Here is a 7,917-nt window from a genome sequence, read left to right as displayed (position 1 = left end):
GGTACTTCCTTGGGAAACACATCCTCAAAATCCTGTAAAATAACAACAACATCACTAGGCAAGGAGTTAGGGTTAGATTCCAAGCAAGTTTCCTTGCTCAAAAGAAGAAATATAGGGTGCCTTGTCAAATAAGTTTTCTTCACCTCACTTCCTCTTGTAAACAAATTTTCTATTTTTCTCTCTTTCTTTTCCTCATTCTCTCTTTTCTTTTGAATTTTGTCCTCAAAATCAAGTATTTTCTTTTTCACACACTCTTTCTTTTTCTTAAGCTCTCTCTCTTCTTTTTCTCTTTTCTCTCTCATTTTTATTTGATCCTCACAAACCTCCCTTAGTGATAACGGTACAAGTGTGACTTTGCGAGAATTGTGGATAAAAGAGAACTTGTTGGAGAATCCATCATGGTGAGCTCGCCTATCAAACTGCCAAGGTCTTCCAAGAAGAATGTGGCTTGCCTCCATAGGCACAATATCACATAGAACTTGATCTTCATATTTGCCAATGGAGAAATTAATCAACACTTGCTGGTTCACTACCAATTCACCACTATTACTAAGCCATTGGAGTTTATATGGTCTTGCATGTGGTGTAGTCTTGAGGTTGAGTTTGGTGACCATCCTAGTACTTGCCACATTGGTACAACTTCCACCATCAATGATCATAGAGCATGTTTTACCTTGAATAAGGCAGCGGGTATGAAAAATATTTTCTCTTTGGTCCTCCTCATGCTCCTTGGCTTGGCTTCCCAATAATCTCCTAACCACCAAGAGATCTCCATCTTGCGCATAGGCTGCTCCATCATTTTCCTCATCGCTTGAGGAAGAGGAATGAGAAGTAATTTCTTCACTAGAGATACTCCCATTATCTCTCACCACCATAGTCTTCTTATTCGGGCATTCGGATGCAATATGACCTTTTCCCAAACACCTAAAACACTTGATATCCCTACTCTTAGAAGTGGAAGAAGAGGTAGTAGGAATAGGCTTCTTAGTGCTTGCTGCCTCCTTAGAATTTGAAGAAGAACCCTCCTTCTTTGGCTTGTCCTTCCAACTTGAAGAGTAGTTTGGAGAAGATGATTTCTTCATAACGCCCTTTCTCTTTAATTGTTGCTCTATTTTCATTGCTTGATGCACTAAGTCATCAAGCTCCACATAATGTTGTAACTCCACAATGTCTCCAATGTCTCGGTTTAGGCCATGGAGAAACCGAGCCATGGTAGCTTCCCTATCCTCCACAATATTGGCCCTAATCAAAGCCACCTCCATCTCCTTGTAGTAATCATCTACACTCCTACTCCCTTGGGTGAGTCTTTGCAATTTGTTGTGCAATTCCCTATGGTAGTGGGAAGGCACAAATCTCCTTCTCATCAAAGTCTTTATTTCGTCCCAAGTGTTGATAGGATGCTCTCCATACCTTCTTCTCTCTTTTTGCAATTGATCCCACCAAATTAAGGCATAATCGGTGAACTCAAGGGCAGCCACCTTTACTTTCTTTGCATCATTGTAATTGTGGCATGAGAAAATTTGTTCTATTTTCATCTCCCATGCAAGATATGTTTCAGGATCATTCCTCCCTTGGAAGGAAGGTATCTGGACTTTCACACCTCCTAGATCATCTTCTCGTCTATGGTCTCTACCTCCTCTTTCATGTCTTCTTCCCCCTTCATGCCTCCTTCTTTCTCTTGGTGGATCATAGAATGGTTCACTTTGACGAAATTCTTCATGATTAGAATTGCCCCCACGGTTCGAAACTTTTTCTCCTTCAAGTCGGTCCATCCTTTCGTGTATTTCTTCAAGTTGTCTTTGAAGTATTCTCTCAAATTGTTGAGTAAGTGCCTCCATTTGAAGCCTATTAAGATCTCACCTAGGGGAATTAGGTGATTTTTCCCCACTCATGCTTGCAACAAAAAAATAGAAGATGACAAGGAAAATTACAAAAGAAATGTTAGACGGACCTCACCACTCTACTCACGTGGTTGCACTCAAATTTATCCACTCATCTTCCTTTATAAGTTCTTAAGGAAAGAAACTTATCAATATCTTTCTCAAGACAACAAGTAGACAATCAAGTGAATAAGAAACCAACAAAAGAAATATGAGTAGAACAAGAGAAATAAATGGATAAAACGAGAAATTCAGCAATGACCAAGAGCAATGGAAGGAATATATCTTTGAATTCAGATTTCACAAAGAAAGAATATTGAGTCCTTTCAATTCACAAATCCTCCTCCTTTTTTTTTCTTTTTTTTTCAATCAGAAATCAATGACTCTAATGATTTTTTTTTCTTTTTGTTTTTTTTTTCGAATTTTCCTTCTTTTTTTTTTTTAGTTGAGGACCCAAATAGCGAATAGAAATTTATGATAGATAGGGACGAAGAGATCAACAAAGATGAAAACAAGACACAAACCTGAAAATCAAGGAGCCAAGGCTCTGATACCAAATGATAAAGAAATCTTGTAAATGGATCGCCTTGAAATTCAGCTTGGGGAAGGGTATTGACGCCACACTCAAGCAAGATGAGAAGGTGAGTGATAAGTCATGGAGTTTTGATCGCCACAAGTTGCCTTGATAAGATCGAAATTAGTTCTTTGCCTAAGAACAAGAAGGAAGCTCTCACAAAAGAGAAACTCAAATTTTCATTCAAACTTACATGATTTGTCATACAAGAGTTCTCCTATTTAACATCCCTTAAGATCCCCTATGCACTAATTATGCAATAAATATCATGCTTGCATGCATGAGTTTTATTATCCACTAATGCAACCACTAATCCCTAATACTAGCTTAATGCAACCATGCATGCATGGTATTTGTTATACTAGCTTAGGAACTTTTAAAAATGCATTAAAAACCCACAAAGGACATCAAAAGTCACTTTAGAAAAAACCCCCCATGCATGCACACGAAAATGGTCCTCATGTTGGACCAATTTCACTTTCAAATTGAAGGAATGTGATCCACTTAGTTGTTGCCTCCATTGTGCATTGATCCTCCTTTTCCTTGAGCCTCATTATTAAGCCTTCCAAAGCTTGCTTCATTCTCTTAGTCTTGGACCTTGTCATGGGTCCCCCAATTCCCTTCAATGCCTCTTCTTGGCTCACATTAGGTCGTGTGATGCTCACACGGCCGTGGCATGCTCTGCCACTGCCCCCTTGTATGGCCGTGTAGATCTACACGGCCTGCTCTGCCTTTGGCTCTGGAACTCCTGCACGGCCATGTCTGGGACATGGCCAGGGCTTTCTTGCCTTCTGGAAATGTTGCACGGTCGTGTGAATCTACATGACCATGTACTGCTTTGGCTCTGGTAGGCTTGCACAACCGTGTTTGGGACATGGCCATGTACTACTGTGGCTCTGCAAATGTGGCACGGCCATGCCATGGGCATGTGGTTCTCACACACCCCTTGAATGGCTCTTGCACACCCCTTGCATGACCCTTGCACACCCCTTGTCATGGCCCTTGTTATAGCTCTAAATGGCTATGTTTTATTGCAGCATCTTTTACACCATCAATATGGGGTTTTCTATGGCTTAAGTCTTCATCAAAGTTGTAGATCATGAAGTTATCTACAAATCGATATAAAGAACAGCCCAAAACTCCAATCGAACACAAAGTTATGGTCATTTTACTATTGGTCTGCAGTGTTGAATGTTCCACACAGCCTTCGCACGGCCATGTGACATTCACACGGCCTCAATACACCCCCAACACGGCCTCCACACGGCCATGTGGTCTCCACACGGCCAAAACCTACAAGGACTTAGTTTTTGCATGCCCGTGACACTCTGGAAGCTCTAGACTTCATTTAAGCTCCGTTTTTGCTCCAAATCATGTCTTATCAATCAAAACAAGCAAAGAGCATATCTCCGAACAAAATATAATGGAAGTATGACATTATAAAGAAATAGGGTGCAATAAACATAGATTATGCTAATGAAATACAAGTATATGTGCGTCAAGATATGCATAAAAGTGTATATAATCTACGCACATCACACCCCCAGACTTAAACCTTTACTTGTCCTCAAGCAAAACCCGCAATTTAGATTCATGTAGTTAAATAGTGCATCATAATATCTAGCAAATTAATCTAATCCTATCAGATGATTTCATTGGTGAGCAAGATACAAAAGTAGTTTGAGTATGACCTAAGTAGTAGTCCTCCGTGCTCAGTGCAATAGTGGCCTAAATTTTTCAAGTTTCAATCCCTAAGTCTAGTTAAGTCGTCATAAAATTGTGTTCTTTATGCTTCCGGCGATAGACACTTACCTGCCACACGCAAGGTTCGTTCCCCATAAAAATACTATGTATCGTCTACACAAGGTCTCAAAGGAATACTCAGTATCAAGAGAAACATAGCATTCATTTCTTCAGTAACCTAACTCGGTCTCAAAGGGGTGAATTACTAGTTTCCACTCACGATAACTATTTTTTATCCTTTTTTTTTTGAATGTTTTCAAAGTATCAAACTTAAACAAACTTTTATTTTTTTTCTTGGAATTGATTTTTCCAAATAAGCTTACATGATCTGAGTTTATCCAGTAACCAAAATGTAGTTGAGAGGTCACTATAGAAGCACAAGTACTAGTCCAATTCTATAAATTATGACTATTTTAGAGTTATCAACCATCAAAAATAGGCATAGTGTATAGAGATCCTAAAACAAGGCCAATACTTAAACTCTTATAGTAAAAACATTGCTCACTTCATGATATCATAGATAGAAAAAGATAGATCAATAAACATAATAGCACCATAAGTAACCAATAAACCACATGGAAATCTAGAACAAACGTGCTAGTATTTTGCAATAAGGACAAACAAACATGATGTGATGAATGACGCAACTAGCAAATTTTATTAGGCAAAAAGAAATGAGCAAACTAAACCAAATGCATCTAATGCATCCCCCCATACTTAAACTTTTTATTGTCCCAATGAAAACTAAAAATAATTTGGAGGAGATTAAAAGAAAGAGAAGTTACTAAATGATGCATGCCAAATGTCCATGTCATGAACTTCTCCATCATGTAGTTGCACTCCTCCTAATCTTTGAGTCCCATAAAAGAAAATAGACAACAAAAATTAAGTAGAGGATACAAATTTATTATAAAGAAAGAAATAAAACTAGAAAGAAACTAAAAATATAATTGAAAACAAGATTGAAGAACTTGTGTTGCCTCCCCAAAAGCTTTTGTTTAAGGTCATTAGCTCGACCACCTCATTAGATTTATCGAAATCTCGCTCTTGGAGGGGTAAGATATTTTAGAACCCTCCTACCAGGGGCTCTTATTATGGAGGGAACTTTCAATATAGGAGATATAAAGTGAAGTATCGCTCTCTCCATCTTCGTCTTCTTTGAAGTTCTCTCAGGTGGTCGAAGACGGTTCATATTGAGCTTCCAATCATTAGCCCAAGTGAAATCTGCACATGCAAAGAAAGTACAAATCTCCCACAAACATATTAGATAAGATAGAGTCATAACCATATTAAGATAAGCAGAATAAGAAATAAAAACTGAATCACATCTAACAAAGTCAATGATAGGTACCTCTATAAAATTTTTCAAAAGATCATAAGAAGTACTTACCTTGCTTTACTGAGAGATACCTGATATTTCTAAACATGTGGATGTGACTTCCTCTGAATCAAATGATGGTTCTGGCTCTGGCTCTGGCTCAAGTGTTGGTGATATCAAAGATGGTGATTCTTGAGACTCAACCATATATAAAGGAGTCCCTACACATTGATACACAACATGCTCAATCCTTGCAACTATTACAACATCTAAGGATTGTGTGGACAAAGGAAGTGATTCTTGAGATGCTGCTTCCACAACACAGCTCCCTACACATTGTTCCATATCAACATCATCAACAAAAACATCAAAAAATAAACCAACATCAATATCCTTAATAGGAGAATCAACTATAGGAGGATCAATAACTTCACTTGCAGTTTTAAGTTGATCAACACATCACATTCATCATCTAAAAAATCAATTTCACTATAACTTCCAATAAAACCTGGAGGTAGATCTAAAAACTCGTTATCCACTGCATTATCATCATAATCCTCATCTGAAGAGTCTTCATCTTTATACACACTATGAAATCTGCACTCAACCTTACCAGTGTCACAGAATTTTTAAAAGTCATTGTTGTTATAGACCCTCACTAACCTTTGTGGAAAAGGAACCCTTAGTGAAGGTCTTGGGAAAGGTACTTCTAATTTCCCATACTCTCTTTTAGCTTGTGGAGGAGGTTCACCTTGCTTATCTAGTGTTGGTATGATCAATCGTTGAGGGAAAGGTACTTGTGGCATTTGGAAACCTTCTGGAATAATGGAACTGCGTTCATGTGATCTTCTATTGTTCTTCTCTTCAATTCTAAACATGTTCTTTTTCAAAAATTCTTCATGATTCTTGCCACTTCTCAACTTAAGATCATTACCATTTACACTAGATCTTTTCTGTGAAGGAGGAAGGTCTTCTTTGAACTATTTTGAAACTATGCTATTAATCTTTTCCCCCCAAATGTTTGAACTCCTCATTCTATGACTTGTGAACTTCAATTTTCTTGGATGGTTGAGCTGCATTTTGTTTGACAGGCTCTCTTACATTTATGGCTTGCACTTCTTGAATTTTTTAGGGAGATTCCATCCAACTTTTGTTCGACCATTCATGGAGGTTCAATGCCACTTGATCAATTAACATATATGCTTCATCTACACTCTTATCCATAAAAGAACCTCCAGCTGATGAATCCAATAAACTCTTGTCTGAGAAAGAAATTCCCCCATAGAATATGTGCAGAATCAACTATTTTTTAAAACCATAATGAGGGCACTGTCTTTGAAGACTCTTGAATCTATCCCAAGCTTCAAATAATGATTCTCCATATGTCTGAGCAAAATTTGTTATCCAATTCCTCATATACACTGTTCTGCTTGGAGGGAAAAAATTATTTAGAAATTGCTTCTCCAATTGCTCCCAACTTGTGATACTTTGAGAATGGAGAGAATATAACCAAGTCCTTACTTTATCCTTGATACTGAAAGGAAATGCCATTAATCGAACTGCATCTGCTGACACTCCTTCACATTTCACCATATCACAAATCTCTAAAAATATTTCAAGATGCAGATAAGGCTTTCTGATACTTCTCCTCTAAATTTGTGACCTTGTATTATGAAAATTAACTCTGGGTCTAGTTGGAAACTTTCTGCTTCAATGTGAAGTTGCACAATAGGAGATAAAAATCTTACAGAAAAGGGTGTAGAAAAATTTCTCATGGGCCTTCTTGACAGAAAAAGAAAAATGTCTAGAATAATTCATATGTTAATCAACTAATGTGTTTATAAGTTGTTATTCTTCATGCCTTTACGAAGTTTAATCTTCTCATATACACGAACAATATTGAAAGATATGTTTACAAAAGAAAAGTAGAAAGAAATTTAAATCAAAAGAAAAACAGAGAAAAGCTAGACTAGAATGCTAGAAATCAAGAATGTAGAATTAGAATTAGAATTGCAACGAAACAAATTGTGAAGAAGTAGAAAGATATACAAAAATTATGAAAACAAAATTCTAAAGATTAGTTACAACTATGGTAATGAAAAGAAAAGTTATGTTTAGTCTAACTCAATTGATAATCTCTAATGTTATAATGCAGTCCCTGGCAACGGTGTCAAAAACTTGTTAATGATCCGTAAGTGTACGGATACGTCATCAATAATAAAGAAAGATATCGTATCCACAGGGACTGGTATAAGCACTAAAGATATCTCAACACGAATTAATTAAACAACTAATCAATTGATTTATGAAAACTAGTGCAACTATGAAAAGTAAAGAATAGAGATAAAAGAATAGAAACAAAAATAAGGGCTATGATAAAGGAATGTTCTAGGAGTTTTAGT

At 37.0% G+C, this 7,917-nt stretch overlaps 1 non-coding gene across 1 annotated transcript; it reads left to right on the top strand.

The window, feature by feature from the left end:
* The first annotated feature begins 6,827 nt into the window (after positions 1-6,827).
* LOC122025841 lies at positions 6,828-6,933 on the top strand. Its single transcript, XR_006123866.1, has one exon. It is a non-coding gene; the product is annotated as a small nucleolar RNA R71 (small nucleolar RNA).
* Positions 6,934-7,917: the final 984 nt, after the last annotated feature.

Source organism: Zingiber officinale, chromosome 9B, assembly GCF_018446385.1.
Source record: "Zingiber officinale cultivar Zhangliang chromosome 9B, Zo_v1.1, whole genome shotgun sequence".
Lineage (NCBI taxonomy): Eukaryota > Viridiplantae > Streptophyta > Magnoliopsida > Zingiberales > Zingiberaceae > Zingiber > Zingiber officinale.
Note: the sequence above shows the minus strand (reverse complement) of the source record. Positions and strands in the feature narration are given on the sequence as shown.